Source organism: Mustela nigripes, chromosome 7 (assembly GCF_022355385.1).
Source record: "Mustela nigripes isolate SB6536 chromosome 7, MUSNIG.SB6536, whole genome shotgun sequence".
NCBI lineage: Eukaryota > Metazoa > Chordata > Mammalia > Carnivora > Mustelidae > Mustela > Mustela nigripes.
Genome location: NC_081563.1, coordinates 64884821 through 64907247, shown reverse-complemented (window position 1 = coordinate 64907247; position 22427 = coordinate 64884821).

Here is a 22427-nt window from a genome sequence, read left to right as displayed (position 1 = left end):
AAAGTGCTAGTATCCAAAATCTATAAAGAGCTTAGCAAACTCAACATCCAAAGAACAAATAATCCAATCAAGAAATGGGCAGAGGACATGAACAGACAGTTCTGCAAAGAAGACATCCAGATGGCCAACAGACACATGAAAAAGTGCTCCATATCACTTGGCATCAGGGAAGTAGAAATCAAAACCACAATGACATACCACCTCACACTAGTCAGAATCGCTATAATTAACAAGTCAGGAAATGACAGATGCTGGAGAGGATACAGAGAAAGGGGAACCCTCCTACACTGTTGGTGGGAATGCAAGCTGGTGCAATCACTCTGGAAATCAGCATGGAGGTTTCTCAAAAAGTTGAAAATAGAGCTACCCTACGACCCAGCTATTGCACTACTGGGTATTTACCCTAAAGATACAAACGTAGTGATCCGAAGGGGCATGTGCACCCGAATGTTTATAGCAGCAATGTCCACAATAGCCAAACTATGGAAAAAACCTAGATGTCCACCAACAGATGAATAGATGAAGAAGAAGATATATATATATATAATGCAGCCATGAAAAGAAACAAAATCTTGCCATTTGTGACAGTGTAGGTGGAACTAGAGGGTATTATGCTTAGCGAAATAAGTCAATCAGAGAAAGACAACTGTCATATGATCTCCCTGATATGAGGAAGTGGAGATGCAATGTTGGGGGTTGGGGAGTAGGAAAAGAATAAATGAAATAAGGTGGGTTTGGGAGGGAGACAAACCATAAGATACTCTTAATGTCACAAAACAAACTGAGGGTTGGAGGGAGAGGTTGGTTGGGTTATGGACATTGGGAAGTGTATGTGCTATGGTGTATGCTGTGAAGTGTGTAAACCTGGTGATTCACAGACCTGTACCTCTGAGGCTAATAATACATTATATGTTTATAATAAATAAATAAATAAATAAATAGAATAAAAATTCTTTGGAAGTGATAAATTATAGTTGACTTCAGGACAATGTAGGCTTCTAAACCCTAAAATCTATGACTTCTTGTCAGTTAGCATTGATAACTGCTAAATATACCTCTCACTCTACTCCTCAACAATTCAGTGAGAATTGAAATTTTTCAGTAATGACCTCTTAATCTCCTCATTTCCATAGATCTTTTTGTAGCATGAATTTTTCACATTAGGTCTGAATTGTATTTCTAGATTTTTATCTATATTGAATTGTATGCCTTTGTCCTTTGTAAGAGAATTAACCTAGATAATAAGCATGCAGTTACATTCCTCTTTGTTTGCTATCTTTTCCAATTAGCTCTTTAATTTAAATTTTAAAGTTAGAATTTCATTACTATGTTTTAATTAATTTGCTTTAATGTTCACTGTGAAATTCTGCTGACTTTCTCTGCATTGTATCAAAAGTGAGTTTCTTATATATATCATTGCTGAATGCTTCACAAGTTAGTATTAACCAATGATTCATTATACATTTGGTGTTGTAAGGTTTTTAAAATATAAGAAATACATGTAAAAGAAACTTTTACTTTATGGAATCACATTCAGCAGGAGTGTTAAAGTTTCCCTGATATTTGTATTGAGACCAGCTGAGGGCTACATGAGACTGGCTGAGGGATTCCTTTGTAAAACCCAATCTAACCTGCCTCTAGTTATGCATTTTTAAATTATGCATGTGACTCATTATCTATTTGGTGTTTAAGCGTCATAACACTAACTCCTAAAGTTCTGCAGTGGCACTGAGATATGTCTTATGGTTAAATATCAGGCAATCTGGTTTTCTCTCTCTCTGCACCCTTCTCCCCACCCTCCCCACCCCCATCTCTCAGTGCTTCCCTATCATCACTTACTCTGTGGTAGTTTGTTAGAACAGCAGTAGGAAACTAATATATACCGGATGTTGGTACCCGGAAGTGGGATGCTGCTATAACAAATGCCAAAAATTGTGAAAGTAGCTTTAAAACATTAATGGGTAGAAGCTGGAAGTTTGAGGAGCAATATAGGGAAAAGCCAAATTTCCTTGAACAGATATAATAGAAATTAAATAAGGGCATTAAAAGGGCTGTTAGTGAAGGCTCAGAGCATTTATGGTGCATAGTGGAAAAAATCTTTATTGTCTTAGAGAATACTTAAATCATTATAAATGGACTGTTGGCAGAAATATGGACATTAAAGCCACTACTGATAAGACAGAAGGAATGAATGAAAAAAATGGTATTGGAAACTGGAGGAAAAGGGTATCCTTGTTATAAAATGGCAGAAAATTTATCTGAATTGTATCTTATGGTGATGGGAAAAGCAGAAGTTGTTAAGTGATGAATTTGAGTATTTGGCTAAGGAAATTTCCAAGTAAAGTATTGAAGATGTTGCTTGGTTTCTTCTTGCTACTTTTACTAAAATGGGAGAGGGGAGATTTAAATTGAGGAACAAATTATAAAACAAAATGGAACCAAGGCTTGATTAGAAAAATTCTCAGATTATCCACATTTCAAAAGATGCCATCATTAGAGGATTCATTGTTAGGAAATCATGCTCTGCTTGACTTATTTCGCTAAGCATGATACGTTCTAGTTCCATCCATGTTGTTGCAAATGGCAAGATTTCATTTCTTTTGATGGCTGCATAGTATTCCATTGTGTATATATACCACAACTATCATATGATCTCCCTGATATGAGGAAGTGGTGATGCAACATGGAGGCTTAAGTGGGTAGAAGAATAAATGAAACAAGATGGGATTGGGAGGGAGACAAACCATAAGTGACTCTTAATCTCACAACAAACTGAGGGTTGCCGGGGGGAGGGGGTTTGGGAGAAGGGGGTGGGATTATGGACATTGGGGAGGGTATGTGATTTGGTGAGTGCTGTGAAGTGTGTAAACCTGGTGATTCACAGACCTGTACCCCTGGGGATAAAAATATATGTTTATAAAAAATAAAAAATTAAAAAAAAAAAAAAAAAGAAAAAAAAAAGGAAATCATGCTCTGGATAGAAAGCCAAGGATATAACTAGATAACCTTTGTTAGTGCCTAGAACCACCAAGGTTCTTGAAGGGATACCAGCAGGAATGCTGTCTGCTTCGACTGAAAGTCACAGAAAGAGATTTGACCACAAAGTCAGAGGTGAGAATGATGCAACTATACATGCCAAGGAATGTAGGCAGCTCCTAGAAGCTACTAAAGGTAAGGGACACATTCTCCCATAGAGTCTCCAGAAAGATCCGGTCTTGCCAACATCTTGACTTTAACCCGGTAAGAGTGATTTGGTACTTTTGACCTTCAGAACTGTATGATTATGTGTTTGTGAGTGTGTGTATGTGTGTGTGAGCATGAGTTATTAATTTTGTTATAATTTGTTAGAGCAGTAGTAGGAAACCGTTACAGATTTTGACTCCATTTAGAATCATTATTACATAATTGGATGAAGGAAGATATGAGTGGGTCTTTAATAGTGGATCCTTGGTAGGATTCCTGGAAAAATACATTGATAACAATTATTTTAAAATAATGAATCAGGTTCTTTTCCCAGGTTATTAAAAAATGTCAATCCTTGTTACAATGTAACTTTCCTGAGGGGAAGGGCTCTGCCATTCTGATTTTTACTGTTATTCCAGCATCAAATAATACCAGTGTCTGCCCATGGTAGACATTCAATAAAGAGTTCTAAGTGGAATATATGAATGAATGAATGAATGAATGAATGCTTTATTATATCTTAATTTTTATTTAACTCATGTCTATACCAAGTTTTCATTATTGGTTAACTCTAATGACCTTATATCTTAAGTAATAGAGTTCCAAGATAATTAGTCCCCTCAACTTCTTTCCCCTCTATCCTTTTTCCAGATTAATCATCCTAAAACAGAACTCAGAATATCACTTTGCTGCACAGTAACCTAGAGACCTAATGACTTACCCATTAATCATGAACTTCTTAACCTGTCATCTAAGGCCCTTTGAGTCTAGATTCACTTTATTTTTCTACCTAGAGCCACTTTCACCTACATTCTGTCCCAGCTGCTGCTTTCTTACCCTGAACTTTCCCACCTCTCCATCTCATCTAGTTGAAATGTTCTTTCCTATCACTACCACATACACCTGTTAAATCCCAGCCAACCTTCAAGTATTTCCTTAAACTGTCTTTTTTTATCTCCCTCAAAATGTATCTTTTTTTCACTCAAAATACATTTTTCTCTTTTTTGAACTCTCAAAGAACGTTTATTAACTATAGTAATTTGTGTGTCATTTCTCCATATTGCCTTATCCTCATGAGGTGGTAAGCTCCTTAAGCTAAGGAACCATATCTTGTTCCTATTGTTATCTTCTAAGTACTTAGAACAGTGTGGTCCTAGATTTAAAAAAAAAAATTGCTCCATCTGTGGCATATCCATTTATTTCAAGAATCTAAATTCTGCCAATTTCTCAGCTTCCCATCCTTTGTTTCTTGGGGGAAGGATTATGACAGAGGAAGAAATTATGGGAATAATTGAAAACTTATATTATTTTAAGCTTAGAATCAATGTTCACTGAAATGTGGACTTCATTTCATCCTACTGTCTTACCGAATGAACTTCAAGTATTTTAGAAATCTTGGATTTAGCCATATGGTCAATCAGACTTAGCCATATGGTCAATGAGACTCCACTTTTGATGGAGTTAATTCTAGAGCCTAAAAGGACATATGAATCTTATCCAAAATAATAAGCTGAGATCTTATATTGGATACTCTTTATACAAATAAATAAAATTTCTGTACCCTTCAGACTATGGCAAATTGGGATTGAAATCTAGAGAAATAATATAGTCCAAAGTGGGAATCTTAGTGTTATTAGTTGAAACTCAAGACACTGAAATACTTTAGATATATGGCCTTCAGAAAATTCTGGAGGTTTTTCATTTTGTTTTTAAGATTTTATTTATTATTTGACAAAGAGAGATGCAGCAAGATAGGGAACAGAACCAGGGATGGTGGGAGAGGGAGAAGCAGGCTTCCTGCTTAGCAGAGAGCCAGATGATGGGCTCCATCCTAGGACTCTGAGACCATGACCTGACCTGAAGGCAGACACTTAATGACTGAGCCAAGGCAGCCCTGGAGGTTTATTTTTTTTATTTGTGAAATGTACAAAGACATATTCAGCTTATATCAAATATATACTGTTTACATTCTGTTTACTCATTAAGAAAATTGAATACCTGTTGTTGTTTACATTAACAACATATTCCCTCAAAAATGACTACATGAAATAAGTACAAATAACATGAGTGGAAAAGGCCATATGATATAGTACATTTAGGGAAATTTAGCACAAAGCAATTTGTTCTTTTTCCATTAGATTATTTTGAGAGCAAAGCTATTTATAAGAATATTCTATGTTTATAAGAAGGGAGGTTGGTGGGAAGATGAGTTAAATAGGTATGAGGGATTAAGGAGTGCACTTGTGATGAATACCAGGTATTATATGGAAGTGTTGAGTCAGTATATTGTACATCTGAAACTAATATTACACTGCATGTTAACTACCTGGAATTTAAATAAATACTTTAAAAAAGAAACTAGAATTTTAAAATAATATAAATATTGACTTCTTAACAGACCATCTTAATGAAAAAATGACTTTATATATAGAAGGACTTTTTTAACATAATCAAATCTGATCCTCCATTTTGTATGTAAAGTACAGTTTTCTGCTGTCAGCTGGTTCTATAAGTATTTCTGATGGATAATAGTGAAACAAGTTCATAATAATAGAATAATTATCCCAATATCTATTAACATAGACTTTTATTGCTTCAGGTCATAGCAGATAATTTGGAATGTAGATCAATTTAGATATTGTGTTTATATTTGCCTTATCTTTTGTTTCCCAGAAATAGTTGTTAGAAAATTAAAAGAAAGCCAGTGGAGGAAAAGGAGAAACAATTTGATATACTAATTTGTTTTCAAGTACACAAAATAGCATGGGAAATTTCCAGGCCCTTATAGTGGGAAGTTACAAGTGTTGTGTTGAGGTCAGACAGCACTCTGAGTGCTTCTCTATCTAGTATGAGGAGGCTCACAAACAGTAAATCACACACATTGTCCAACATTCTGACAAATTGAAACTCTTGCATTATTGTAAATGAGCTAGGAATTTTATCTTATTTGTAATACTGTTGGATACACCATTTTGTGAACATCACATTTTCTGCAGCTAGATTATGAGAGAGAGACTTTTTTAATGTCTGATTAGTACCCTTTAAATCTCTTTAACTTTCACCAGTTCCACTTACTTATCTGGGCTTACCTTTCTCATCTATATAAGATATATTTCCTTTGAGAAATGTAGTTGCACAACTTGAAGTTTGCCAAAATTGTTTAGAGCTTTCCTGAATCCTAGTATTAATAATCAGAAACTGTATGTACAGATTATATATTCTTAAAATATTTTCACCATCTTCCATAGAGGTAGCTTTCCTTTGAAATAAATCATAGTAGGAAAAAAAATCCAAAACATCTGTAGTTCTTTGCCTGAGTCTTAGTCCGGTGGTAGGACAGATGTAAATATAGAATAATGAAATTCTGTGATATGATTGGGTATAACATGTCCTTACAACTTTGGGAAATGATATAGCAAGTTTGATGACTACTAAGTACCTGTTGTTGGTGGTTTTTTTTACATTAACAACATATTCCCTCAAAAATGATTACATGAAATAAGTACAAATAACATGAGTGGAAAAGGCCATATGATATAGTACATTTAGGGAACAAGTCTGTATGGGTTATTTTTATGTCTTATTATTCCTATTAGACTGATGAGAGATTTCAGGTTGAGAACCCAAATGCTTTGCTCAGCATTACTCAGCTAGTATGTGCTAAGACTGTCTTACCTCAATGCCCATGCTTTTATCACTGTGTTACAATACTGCCCAGGAAATGTACGAGCATGAAAGAAAGTAAAATATTGTGTACTTTGGGTGATGGATGGTGCGTTTTATTAGAGACAGATTTATTCTGTATTTCCTCAGCACTGCTATTAAAAACTTTCTGTTTTGAAATAAAGTTTCCATTGTCTTGTGTTTTAAAATATTGCTTCTTTTCTAAGACTGAAATTTTAAAAAATATTGCCATCTTGAGTGTTTTACCTGCTTAAAAATATACAATACACATATAAAATCTATTATTCTTTTCAGGTTTTTAAGGAGTCCAAGATCCTGAGAAATTGCATTTCTCTCTTTGATGCTATTCAGTGATTACACATGAAAATATGTAAGAACCTCTTTAGTTTATTAGTTAAGTTAATTATGTCAAATTGAATATTCTGCTATTTGCCCACTCATTTTACGAAGTGGGTACTCACACTTAAAATTTTTTTTCATAGAAAATTAGAACCAATTTTTTTAAGTAGAAGAGAGGAAATTTGCTTGACAGAGTGCTCATGAATTCACAAGATTTGTGCTATTTTACAATTTAATTTAAAAAAGAAATGATTAAGCAAAATAGAAATAAAAGAATTGTTGGTATAGCCCATGGAAGACTTATCTTATTTTTCTTAGATTTTTTATTAGTGACTTTCCTTTTATGGCATGATACTAGCCCTGAGACTAAGAGATGAAAATATTATTGTTTTGTTAAATCTGTTGTTTATAGCTTTGAAAAGTATATTCCATATTAGAAGTTTCCTAATTTTTTACAAGTTAGTGAATCTCCAATATTGTTCTAGTCAAATACTTTTATGGAACCCATCAATATTATGCCCTTATTGTATGTGTGAGTCTGTGTATAACCCATGTGGAAAACAGTCATTTACTAATAAAAACAAATATTACTCTTACTTTACTTCAAACTGAAGTACCATAATAAAATATACAGTGCACCTACATGATTATAAAGTTGCTCAGTCTTTACTTCCTAATACCTAGATAACCAAACTGATGTTTGTGCAACCAGCAGCTCAGTAATCTGTTATATGGTGATATCTTTGGTTTTTTTAAATATAAGATTTTAAAACATGTGCAACATTAGTGGCCACTTTAAAAATAACAGAACAACAGTTGGTGATTCACAGACCTGTACCCCTGGGGATAAAAATATATGTTTATAAAAAATAAAAAATTAAAAAAAAATAAATAAAAAAAAATAAAAATAACAGAACAACAGTTTCAAGCTACTTTCAATAAAATCTCCAGACTCTTTAATTTCTTCTTTACCAATTTGGATGTCTCTTATTTCTTTTTCTTATTTGATTGTGGTGGCTAGGACTTCTAGTACTATGTTGAATAACAGTGGTGAGAGTGAACATCCTTGTCTTGTTGTTGACCTTGAGAAGGAAAGCCCTCAGTTTTTCCCTATTAAGGATAGTAAGTGTGGATTTTTCATATATGGCCTTTATTATGTTGAGGTATGTTCCCTCTGATCTAATTTTTTGTTGAAAGTTTTTATTATGAATCAATGTTGTCAAATGATCATATAATTTTTATTCTTTGTTTGTTGATGTGGTATATGATGTTGACTGATTTGTGAATATTGAGCCATCCTTACACCCCAGGAATAAATTCTAACTGGTGAGTGATCTTTTAAGTGTATTGTTGGATGCAGTTTGCTAATATTTTGTTGAGGATTTTTACATCTGTGTTGAACAGGAATATTTGCTTGTGGTTTTCTTTTTTGTTGTTGTGTCTTAGTCTGGTTTTGGTATCAGGGTAATGCTAGCCTTGTACAACATATTTGGAAGCTTTCCTCCCACTTCCTTCCTACTTTTTGGAATAGTTTTAGGAGAATAGGCATTAACTTTTCTTTAAATGTCTGGTAGCATTCACTAATGAATCCATCTGACTATGCACTTATTTTTGGAAGGGTTTGTTTTTTTTTTTTTCCTTGTCAATTCAATTTCATTACTTGTAACTGATCAATTCAGATTTTTCATTTCTTCCTGGTTCCGTTTTGGGAGATTATATGTATTGAGGAATTTATCCATTTCTTCTAATTTAACCAGTATGGACATAATAGTTTTTCATAGAATTCTCTTATACTCCTTTGTATGTCTGTGGTATTGTTCTTACTTCTTTCTCATTTCTGATTTTATTTAATTATTTACTTCTCTTTTTTTTCTTGATGACACTCTGTTTAGACAGGAATGTTTTTTCTGTAGCAAAAAGGATATAGTGGGAGAGCAGTTTTACTTTGCTTTGGGGAAATGTCTTCCCAGTAACATATTCTACCCATAAAAGACAGCTTTCTGTATCTTGCAGTTCACATGATATTTTCCCTAAGTGAATAATGGCACATACTTGCTGTGGTAGAGAGTTTTTTGCAAGTAACACATTGTTTATTGGTATTTTTCTTATAGAAAAATGCATCTTTTTAAATCCTGTATGGGTAAGAGATTGTGTTTTTGGATATAATAGTGTCAGTTTAATTTTATCCATGCTGTTTAATCTGTATAATAATATAATAATAATGTTTAATAATTGTACACCTATCTAGGTTCAAATTACAGATTGTAGTGGGAAGATGAGATACCCAGATGCTCCTTAAAGAAAAGACTTCTTGTCCCAGTAGGTATGAGTGCTAGCAGCTCCTGCTAAAGCTGCCTCAGCTACAGGGAACTATCTTGTTCATGTCATTGTAAGAGCAGGTCACAATCAATAACAGAGTCAGAAGCATAAAGGTTTGATGATTTTGGCCCATGCAGGACATTTCTGATGGACCATTTAGCTCCACAGGTCCCTGTGGAGTTGACTGAAACCATGGGGCCTGGACTTTACCCCTGGCCCTAGTAATCATCCTGCATAACTACCTGAGATTCTGCTTCCCTGGAGAATCATCCAACTTGTAATACAGAGATCAGAGAGCTCAGGGAAAATAGTAGAAAAAAGAATCCTATTGTGGAACATACAAACAGATATTTAAAATTATTTTTCCCCTTTTTTTAATTTATATATATGAAATATATATATATATACAAATATAATATACCTATGATATTTGTACGGAATTATTCTAAAAATCATATGTTACTATTTTTAAATTACCTTAAATATTTTTTAAAGCTTGCTTAAAACTGTGTATATAAACATATATATTTATAATTTATAGATATAATTATATATATAACACCATACGCAAGCATTTTATGGGATCAATAGAATTCTAGAGTTTTGTCTGATTTTTAGAATAATTCCAATATATGGTTGTGCTAGTATTTATTTATGCCATATTGTTTGACATTAGCTTTTCTTTCCTTCAGTTTTCTCTTATTATAAATCATGTTTCAGTAAGCATTCTCTTTGTAAATTTTGTGCATGAGAGTTCCTCTTTTACTCCTCCTATGACATTTCTGATTATTACATAATTGAATTGTTTTATAGCTTGGAAAGTAAAATAATTAAATACATCTTTATTTGCAGTTAGAGAAGTTGCATTTTGTAATATAAGCTATTCCAGGAAAATGTTAATAAAGAATGAAAACCAGAGCCTGATAAAATTCAACTGATTGGACTGGGTTTTATGGATTATAGTCAGTATTAAATTAATCACGAGCTTCTTAACCAGTCCCTTTATTTTCGGAAAAGTATTGAATCTTATAAACTGGATCTCTCTTGCCTTCACTTAGTTGTATTCCATTTTTTAAAAGATATTAATGCATGTCAGAAACAAGAAAACTTTTAGGGCAACCTATTTTTTAAATTGTTAAATCTGCCCTGTAAAAATTTTCTACAGCTTATAACTGGCTGCACTAGTTTTTCTTATCATCTACAATACTGCCACTTAGAACCAAATTTAATGATGCCAATCAGTTTTTCTGGATGATTTATAATGCCTGGGATTGCTGGTTATCTAATGCTTGTTAGAGATATATATTGTTAGTCTCAGTATCTTCTAACCAAAGAAAACATCAAATTGGTAACAGTTATGTAGTATTGCTTTTTTTGTTATTATTATTGCACCTAAGTTGCTGATGGAAAAGTCCAGGTAACTTAATAGCTAAGTCTATAAATATATGTGGATCATGAAGGGAAAGGTTCTTCCAACAGGTTCAGAAAAGGTAAGTCTCCAAAGGAATCTCTCACTCAAATATCCCTGTTTATTTCTTAATTATTTCATTTTTTTTTAATTTTTTATTTTTTATAAACATATATTTTTATCCCCAGGGGTACAGGTCTGTGAATCACCAGGTTTACACACTTCACAGCACTCATCAAAGCACATACCCTCCCCAAGGTCCATAATCCCACCCCCTTCTCCCAAACACCCTCCCCCCGGCAACCCTCAGTTTGTTTTGTGAGATTAAGAGTCACTTATGGTTTGTCTCCCTCCCAATCCCATCTTGTTTCATTTATTCTTCTCCTACCCACTTAAGCCCCCATGTTGCATTACCACTTCCTCATATCAGGGAGATCATATGATAGTTGTCTTTCTCTGCTTGACTTATTTTGCTAAGCATGATACTCTCTAGTTCCATCCATGTTGTCGCAAATGGCAAGATTTCATTTCTTTGGATGGCTGCATAGTATTCCATTGTGTATATATACCACATCTTCTTGATCCATTCAACTGTTGATGGACATCTAGGTTATTTCCATAGTTTGGCTATTTTGGACATTGCTGCTATAAACATTCGGGTGCACGTGCCCCTTTGGATCACTACGTTTGTATCTTTAGGGTAAATACCCAATAGTGCAATTGCTGAGTCATAGGGCAGTTCTATTTTCAACCTTTTGAGGACCCTCCATGCTGTTTTCCAGAGTGATTGCACCAGCTTGCATTCCCACCAACAGTGTAGGAGGGTTCCCCTTTCTCCACATCCTCGCCAGCATCTGTCATTTCCTGACTTGTTGATTTTAGCCATTCTGACTGGTGTGAGGTGAGATCTCACTGTGGTTTTGATTTGTATTTCCCTGATGCCGAGTGATGTGGAGCACTTTTTCATGTGTCTGTTGGCCATCTGGATGTCTTCTTTGCAGAACTGTCTGTTCATGTCCTCTGCCCATTTCTTGATTGGATTATTTGGGTGTTGGGTGTTGGGTGTTGAGTTTGCTAAGTTCTTTAACGATTTTGGACACTAGTCCTTTATCTGATATGTCATTTGCAAATATCTTCTCCCATTCTGTCAGTTGTCTTTTGATTTTGTTTACTGTTTCCTTTGCTGTGCAAAAGGTTTTGATCTTGATGAAATCCCAATCGTTCATTTTTGCCCTTGCTTCCCTTGCCTTTGGCGATGTTCCTAGGAAGATGTTGCTGTGGCTGAGGTCGAAGAGGTTGCTGCCTGTGTTCTCCTCAAGGATTTTGATGGATTCCTTTCTCACATTGAGGTCCTTCGTCCATTTTGAGTCTATTTTTGTGTGTGGTGTAAGGAAATGGTCCAATTTCATTTTTCTGCATGTGGCTGTCCAATTTTCCCAGCACCATTTATTAAAGAGGCTGTCTTTTTTCCATTGGACATTCTTTCCTGCTTTGTCGAAGATTAGTTGACCATAGAGTTGAGGGTCTATTTCTGGGCTCTCTATCCTGTTCCATTGATCTATGTGTCTGTTTTTGTGCCAGTACCATGCTGTCTTGATGATGACAGCTTTGTAATAGAGCTTGCAGTCCGGAATTGTGATGCCACCAACTTTGGCTTTCTTTTTCAATATCCCTTTTGCTATTCAAGGTCTTTTCTGGTTCCATATAAATTTTAGAATTATTTGTTCCATTTCTTTGAAAAAGATGGATGGTACTTTGATAGGAATTGCATTAAATGTGTAGGTTGCTTTAGGTAGCATAGACATTTTCACAATATTTATTCTTCCAATCGAGGTGCATGGAACCTTTTCCATTTCTTTGTGTCTTCCATGAAAAAGTGCTCCATATCACTCGGCATCAGGGAAATACAAATCAAAACCACAATGAGATCTCACCTCACACCAGTCAGAATGGCTAAAATCAACAAGTCAGGAAAAGACAGATGCTGGTGAGGATGCGGAGAAAGGGGAACCCTCCTCCACTGTTGGTGGGAATGCAAGCTGGTGCAGCCACTCTGGAAAACAGCATGGAGGTTCCTCAAAAGGTTGAAAATAGAACTGCCCTATGACCCAGCAATTGCACTATTGGGTATTTACCCTGAAAGGGTATTTTTAATTAATTTATTTAATTTGCTGAACCTGACTTGCTAATATTTCATTGAGAATATTTGTTCCTGTATTTAGTTGGTCTGTAATGTTCTTTTATTATAATTTCTGTCTGGTTTTGGTATTAGGATAATTCTTGCCTCATGAAATGAATTAAACTTGTTCTTCCTGCTTTTAATTTCAGAAAGGTCTTGCAGAGAGTTGATATCATTTCTTTGTTAAATCTTTGATAGAATTCACCAGTGAAATCATCTGGCCTGATTATTTCTGGAAAGTTATTAATTTTTTTTTATTTAGTTGGTTTAATAGATAAGGGCTTATACAGATTATCCATTTCTCTTTGTGTGAGTTTTGATCACCTGTATCTTTCAAGGAATTAGTACTTTTCATCTAAGTTATCAAATTTGTGGGCATAGAATTGTTCATGGCATATCATTAGTATCTTTTTAATGTATATGACAACAGTAGTGATGATGGTGTCTCCTTCATCTCTGATATTATTAATTTGTATACACTTTCTTTTTTTTGTTTATCCTTGGTAGATGTTTGTTAATTTTAATTTATCTTTTCAAAGAATATGCTACTGGTTTTGCTGATTTTCTCTCTTTTTCTGTTTCCCATTTTATTAATTTCTCCTTTAATTGTTATTTATTTTTTTCTGCTTGATTTAGGCTTAAATTACTTGCTTCTCTAATTTCCTAAGTAGAAGCTCAGGTTATTGATCTTACTCCTTTCTTCTTTTCTAAAAGATGCTCTTAACTACTATAACTTTCCCTCTAACTACTACTTTCACTGAGTCCCCAACATTTGCTATTTGTGGATTCCTTCCTCCAATTCCTCCTGACATTGGTGTAATTCATTTCACTTTAACAATAACATTTATACTCTTATTACTTTAAGCAAACAGCTAACATTTAGATTAGTTAAGAATAAGAAAATGGAATATTTCATTTTACCTTCATTTTCTTTCTACAGCACTTGTCCTTTGTAAACATCTGGTTTTGATCAATACCATTTTCCTTCTCTTTGAAGAACTTCTTTTAACGTTTCTTGCAAACTAGGTTTGATGATAAATTCTCCCAATTTTTGATTTTCCAAGAAAGTCTATTTCTATATCACCTTTGAAGGATAAATTCACTGTATATATATTTTACCTTGATGTCTTTCTTTTCTCAACACTTTAAATATTTTATGTCACTCTCTTCTTGCCTATGTGGTTTCTGATGAGCAGCCTGCAGTAGATTTCCTCTTTGTTCCTTGATGTATCTGAGTTTCCTAGGGCTGCTATAACAAATTACCATACTCCAAGTTGCTTAAAACAACAGAATTTTTTTTCTCTTATACTGTGGAGGCTAAAAAGTCTGAAACCAAGATATCAGCAGGCTTGATTCTTTCTGAAAACTCGAGGATAGAAACAGTCCCATGCCCGTCTTCTAGCCTCTGGTGATTGCCAGCAATCTTTGAAATCCCTTGACTTGTAGGCGTTCACTCCAATTTCTGTCTCCATCCATGGGGTTCTTTCTTCTGTGTGTTTGTGCACCAATTTTTCTATTCTTAAAAAGATATCAGTCATTGAATTAGGTCTCATTCTAATCCAGTATGACCTCATTTTAACTTGATACATCTGCAAGAACCCTAATGCCAGATAAGGTCACATTAATAGGTACCAGGAGTTAAGACTTCAAAAAATCTTCTGGGGGACACAATGCAACTCACAATAGGAAAAATTTTCCCCCTTGGGCTTTATCAAAAATGTTCTTTTTAGTTTTGTTATGACATTACCAGGTATCAATTTCTGTTCTTTATATTTTTTTTTTGTATCTTACTTGGTATTTTCTAAGCCTTCTGGACTTATTATGGTCATGTCTAATTTTGGTAAGTTCTCAGCCATTATTTCTTCACATATTTCTTCTGCTCTGTTCTCTTTATTTTCCTTCTATTTTCCAATTATGTGTATGCCTTTAAACTCTCTCAAAATCCTTGTTTGTTTTGCTCTCCCCCCCCCCATTTTCTTTGTATATAAGTTTGGAAAGTTTCTGTTGACCTAGTCTACTCTTAGTCTCTAGAAATTCATTAAAATTACCATTTAAAGTTCCTATTAGTTTACAGCTTCCGTTACTTTGGCTTCAGACAAGTGGATCTCACCAGTGACTGTTCATTTATCTGTCTCTTCAGATACTATGGTTTTGGGCAGTTCTTCCCATGACCTCCTTTCTCTAATGGGTCTCAGAAAAGTCATTGATATTTATTTTGTTAGGTGTTTTCTTGTTTTAAAGATGGCAATATGACTTCTAAGGTCTTTACATAGTGGGGTTAAAACTAGATGTCTCTGCTGCCCCCCCATAAAATATATTTTATTATTTAATTGGCTCTCTCTGAATAGAGTATTTTAACTAAGTAAAATTACTATCTCATTCTTTTTTTTTTTTTTTTTTACTATCTCATTCTTATAACAACTCAATATCAGTGGAAATGTGTACTTCACATATTTATCTTATTTTTCCTCCTCTTGGTTCTTCCTTTCCTCTAAGTATACTTTTAGGTCTGTATGTATTTATCAGCTTCAGTCAAACTCTTCAGATTGCTCAAGTTTTCAAACTTAAAGTCCATTCTCTCTTTCTCTCTCTCATAAATAAATAAATTGTTTTTTAAAAAGGGGCGGTATTCCCTCATTCAATTCTCCCATGCAGAAGTATATACCCCAAACCAGGAGAAAATTACATCATAAACACAAAATGCTATTGTCAAACCATTTAAATAAGAAGCATGACAGGAATACTTACTAGCATAATGACTAACCAACATTTTGAAATTCTAACTAAAACAATATGAAAGTAAAATAAGGTGATCATTATAAAAGTTATTAATGTAAAAAGATTATTCCATTAAAAAAATAATTACCTCTCAGTAGAAGTTGACTATATAATTATACAATCTCTTAAGAGTTAGTAAAAGTTGATAAAATTTAACAGAGAAATTGATGTCAGGTGGAAATAAGATAAATACACAAAAGTCAATAGTTTTATTTATATTTTTTTCTCTACTTAAAATAACCAACTGAAAGTTGAAAAATTAGTTTATTCACAATAAGAATAAAGTATATTTAAGCATAAAATAAAAAAGATAGATCTAAAAGTACTAAATATTAAAACCTATGCAACTTTATTAAAGAAAATGAAGACTTAAACAAGTAGAAGAACACAATATATTCCTGCAAAGGAAGAATCAATATAATCAAAATACTATTAATTTCTAAATTAATAATACAATTAATACAATCACAATTAAAATCCAAATAAGTGGGACACCATCAGTTAGGCCTCTAACTCTTCATTTCAGCTCTGGTGGTGGTTTCAGGGTTGTGAGATCCAGCCTTCCTTGGGCTCCATGCTCTGTGAGGAGTCTGCTTCTCTTCCTCTCCTTCTCATCTTCCTCTCCCCTCACCCGCCTACTAGGAGTACTCTCTGTCTCTCTTTAAAAACCTTTAAAAAATAAAAAAATAGGGCGCCTCGGTGGCTCAGTGGGTTAAAACCTCTGCCTTCGGCTCAGGTCATGATCCTAGGGTCCTGGGATTGAGCCCTGCAACTGGCTCTCTGCTCAGCAGGGAGCCTGCTTCCCCCCACTCCCTCTCTCTGCCTGCCTCTCTTCCTACTTGTGATCTCTCTGTCAAATAAATAAATAAAATCTTTAAAAATAAATAAATAAATAAATAAAATCCAAACAAATGCCTGTATTTAGCAATATGAAATGGTTTAAAGTGCATCAAAAGTAGTATAGACAAAAATAAAGAAAATGTTAAAAATGAAGAATAATGAAGACTGGTCTTAGAAGATATTAAAGCTTAAATTAAGGCCAGTGTAATCAAAAGTGTGGCTCAGTGACTGATCTAGTCTTTGTTCATTGCCTATGGGAAAAAATGGGCAAGATGTAATGCATCTATGCTAATCTAATATGAACATAAGTGGTATTTAAACTTATAAAATATTCATTTAATAAATGATATTATAACAGTCAGCTATTCTATTGATAGAATAAAAAGTTGTATCATTAAAAATTTAAAATAAAAAACAATTAAATATAACTTCTTTTTTAAACTAGAAACACTTGGGACTATGAAGTCAGTGATAGACATATTGCATTACCAACCCCTCACAAAAGTGTACAGAACAGATGCTGTAGTAAACATAAAACTGAAACTGACAAAATATTTGCCATATATATGAAATCTTAAAAATTGATAAAAAAATACAATGAAAAAAATGACAAAATATATGAAAAGACAATTATCACAAAAGCAAATACACATATGAGAGGATGTTCAACTATATGAGTCAGGGAAATGTAAATTAAATCTATAATTACATTTGGAAAATCACTAGATTGTCAACTGCATTAATGCTGAGTGCTGAAAAAATGTATCATATACATTTCTGTCCTGAACAAAGATTGTTGTTTTCTGGAAAAGACAAGAAAAAATACTTTTTTATGGTTTATGATTATATAGCAGAAGAAAAGACACTGCTAATTTCTAAATCAAATTGTCCTGTCACTTATTTGATTTTTGTGACTTCAGTCAAACCAAGACCTCCCTTTAATCTTTAGTGAAGAAAATGGCTAAAATAAGAAGCTCAATCCAAGGACTCTTAATAATAAGAGTAAAGAGTTGGCAAACCATCTCTGCAAGATATGATGTACAAAATGGATCTTGACAGCTTATAAAACAATAACCTAGAAATTCATTACCAAAAAATTTGTTGAATACTGACAGTATTGTTTAATCCAGAATTATAACTCTAGAAATTACGTTTAATTTTAATGGCATAAGGCTGAAAGGTTAATGGGTTTAGCTTTAACTGTGATGGAAATCCATATTTTTCTAATATAAATAATCAACAAAACCTAGCATTTTGTATGTTTTGAAATATACAGTGTAGAGCTCTAGTTAGCTTATATGCACACTGTCTAAAGATGATGAATAGAAAGTGTTTTATGTTCTGTGAAACCTTAGTGAGCACAGAATTGAGTGAGCAGTGCAACTGAGAGTCTTATCTAAGTCCCTTCTCTGTCTCCAGGGAGACACAGGGAAGTTGAATTAACTGACTTAAGTAAAATAAAATATAGCAATTTCAATATATCCTAAAGGAATGAGGACAGTAAGGATCAAGGAACTTGCCATCTACTGGGAAAGTGAAAATAAAAATAGGAAAAAAATAAGTGAGGGCTACAAGATGATGCATACAACAAGTATAAAAAAAGTCCTCAAGGTTATAAATGAGTGGGTGCTGGACAAATGGTAGAAACTTGTTTTTTTTTTTTTTTTAATTTTTGTTTTAAGATTTTATCCATGTATTTAGAGAGAAAGCATGTATATGTGAGCATAGCCGACAGAGAGGGTATAAGGGGAGAGAGTGAATCCCCTGCAGACTGTGTTGAGCTGGAGCCAAGGAGGGGGGCTAGATGTGGTGCTCACTCCATGATCCCAAGATCATGACCTGAGTGGAAACCAAGACTCTGACACCCAATGGATTGAACCATGCAGGTACCCTTTGAGTGGCAGAAAGTTTTAATGATCCCTGCTACATGATAGTTATACAGTTAAGCAAACCCACCCCCCCCCCCCCCCCCCCCCCCCGCTGCTTCTTTCCTGCCTTTTCAGCTTGTTCACTTTGAGGAAGAAAGCCACCATTCTGAAGCAGTCCATGTGGCAAAGAATTTATGGCCACTTACAGCCAACAACTAGCAAAGACCTGAATTCTCTCCATCATTCCACCCACAAAGAATGCAACATGGACAACAACCAATCCTGAGTTATCTTGGAAGAGGAATTTGACCCGGTTGAACCTAAGATGAGTGTCGACCTGGCTGAGAAATTGATTACAGAATGGTGAGAGACTCTGAAGCAGAGGACCCAGGTAGGTAAGCCAGGCTTGGATTCCTGACCTACAGAACTATAAAACAAGAAATGTGTGCTGTTTAAGTCACTGAGATTGGTAGTAATGCAGTATATGTTATATGTTATGCTATATGTTATATGTTGTTATATAGTATATGTTATGCAGCAGTAAATCAGTAATACAGTATATGTTATTAGTTAAATGTAAGAGGAAGTATTGTGACATATAATTTAAGAAAACTTCCTGAAGAAATCAAGCGAGCTAAACCATAAAGGGGGAAATCATATTAGTTGTTGTTCAAGTAAACTTAGCACATTCTTTTTTTTTTTTTTTTCTTCAAGTTTTATTTAAGTTCTAGTTAGTTTACATATATGGTGAAATTGGTTTCAGGTATAGAGTTTAGTGATTAATCACTTACATATAAATACCCAGTGCTCATCATAAGTGCCTTCCTTAATGCCTATCCCTCATTTAGCCCATAGCCCACCTATCTCCTTCCATCAACCCTCAGTTTGTTCTCTATAGTTAAGAGTCTTTTACGGTTTGCTTCCCTTTCTCTTTTTTCCCCCTTCCCCTATGTTCATCTGTTTCATTCCTTAAATTACACATATGAGTGAAATCATATGGTATTTGTCTTTCTCTGACTGGCTTATTTCAAACTTAGCAAATTCTTTAAATTTCAAGGACCAGCTGAAAATAAAATTAGGAAGAGTTAAAAGAAGGTATGCACTGGGGTGCCTGGGTGGCTCAGTCAGTTAAGTGGACTCTTGATTTCAATTCGGGTCATGATGTCAGGGTCTTGGGATCCAGTCCTGGGTTCTGCCCAGCAGGGAGTCTGCTTATCTCCCTCCCTCTGCTCCTCTCCCTGCCTTCTCTTTCTCTCTTTTATTCTCTCTCTAATAAACAAAATCTATTAAAAAAAGGTAAACATTAATCATAATGAAATGGGACTGAAAGAAAGAAAATCAATTGCTAGTGAAAAGACAGAAGAGTCATCATAAAGATTTTTTTAAAATAGGAAGGGATATTTATAAAAAATAAAAAATTATATAAAAAATAGGAAGGGATAGGAAAAAAGGAAGTGGGGATGGAGGAGAAGAGGAGAGAGAAAAAGTGGGAAGAGAACATATTGATGTGAATATATTAGCTTCTATATGTGTGGATTTATAATATTTTGTAATTTAGCCATTAAATAGGTATCTGGGTTATTATAGATGGTAGGCAGTTAGTTTATTTGAAATTAAGTGTCATTAAACAGGATGTCCCAAGTGTATGTGTGCATGTGTTTGTGTGTGTGTGTGTGTGTGTGTGTGTTTCACAATGCTATAGTAGTTATGAAAATGCTAGGGATATTTTACTCCAGAAATCTTGAAAGTTTGAGGAGGAACTCAGAATTATTTGTGGGTCCTCTACATTCTTTTTCACTATCTTGTGTGAAAGACATGCATATAAACTCATTTTGTGATTAATGTAAAACACTATGCTCTATTTTCAGACACTGAAAGATGGTTTCCATGTTGGTTAATTGTGGTAACAAAGGCAAAGGAGTCTGCTATCTATACACTGGAATAGTGAGACATCAGAAAACCCAGACTCTGAGGATACAAAGATATGCAGTTTCCTGATTAAAGTTATAAACATCTATGTTAATTCCTCTATGTTCTCCTGCTCAGGTTTTTCTATGCTGCTACAAAGGTAACAGAAAGATAATTTCTAGTTGGTCAATAACATCTACTCTAAATGGCTGGTGCTAGAAAGATCCATGAATCTTACTAATCTACCTAATTTTGTTAAGTCAGTATATTCCAACTGTATTTCAGGCAACAGTGACTTTTGCCAGCCTTAGGTTTATTGTGTCTTCAGTTACCAGCACAGTTGTTGAATCAGGGATGTCCACACTAGGCAAAAGGTAAGAATGACTTGAAGTTGTTACTAATTCCAAGCCTTTTGTCCAGATATTCTGATTCCAAAAATTTATCTGGATACCCAGAATTCATACATTAGATAATATTTATAATTAGAAAAATTTACGCAACAATTAGGGAAATGACTGGAAGGAAGAACTATGGACGTAGTCATCAGAAAAATGCATGCATCATTTGGCTAAATCTTAGAAATCCAGGAAATTATAAATAAGTAAGACTTGAAATAATTTTCTAAAATTTTATGTTTTCTTGAATTTTGAATTTTAAAGCAAAAAGACATTTTTAAAATGTCATAGTCTTTGGAATCTTAAAAAAAAACAAACAAAAAAAAAAGAAACTGATTCCATGCTTGTGGAATGGAAGAACAAATGTTAAAATGCAAAGCAATCTACACATTTAATGCAATCCCTATCAAAATACCAACATTTTTCACAGAGCTAGAACAAAGAATCCTAAAATTTGCATGGAACCACAAAGGACCCCAAATACCCAAAGCAATGTTGAAAAATAAAAGCAAAGCTGGAGGTATCACAACTTCGGACTTAAAGTTATGTGACAAAGCTGTAGTGATCAAGACAGTATGGTACTGGCACAAAAACAGACACACAGATCAGTGGAACAAAATAGAAAAGCCAGAAATGGACCCACAACTATGTGGTCAAATAACATTCAACAAACCAGGAAGAATATCCCATGGGAAGAGGACATTCTCTTCAACAAATGGTGTTGGGAAAACAGGAGAGCTACATGCAAAAGAATGAAAATGAAGAGAATGTCCTCTTATACCATATACAAAAATAAATTCAAAATGGATGAAAGAACTAAATGTAAGACAGGAAAGTTAAAATCTTAGAGGAATACAAGCAGTAACCTCTTTGACATAGGCTATAGCAACTTCTTATTAGGTATTTCTCCCAAGGCAAAGGAAACAAAAACAAAAATCAACTACTGGGACTTCATCAAAATAACAAGCTTCTGTACAGCAAAGGAAATAACCAACAAAACTAAAAAGCACTTATGGAATGGGAGAAGATATTGCAGATGACATATCTAATAAAATGTTAGTATCTAGAATACATGAAGAACTTATAAAACTCAACACCCAAAAAATAAATAATCCAGTTAAAAAGTGGGCAGAAGATATGAATAGACATTTTTCCAAAGAAGACCTAAAGGTGGGCAACATATACATGAAAAGATGGTTAACATCACTCTTCATCAGGGAAATACAAATCAGAGTTACAGTGTGATATCACCTCACACCTATCACAATGGCTAAAGTTAACACAGGAAACAACAGATGTTGGTGAGGATGTGGAGAAAGGTGAACCCTCTTACACTGTTAGTGGTAATGCAAGCTGGTGCAACCACTCTGGAAAATGGTATGGAGTTTGCTTGAAAAGTTAAAACTAGAATTACCCTATTACCTAGCAATTACACTACAAGGTATTTACCCAAAAGATACAAAAATGCTAGCTCAAAGGGATACATACACCCTGATATTTATAGCAGCATTATAAATAATAGCCAA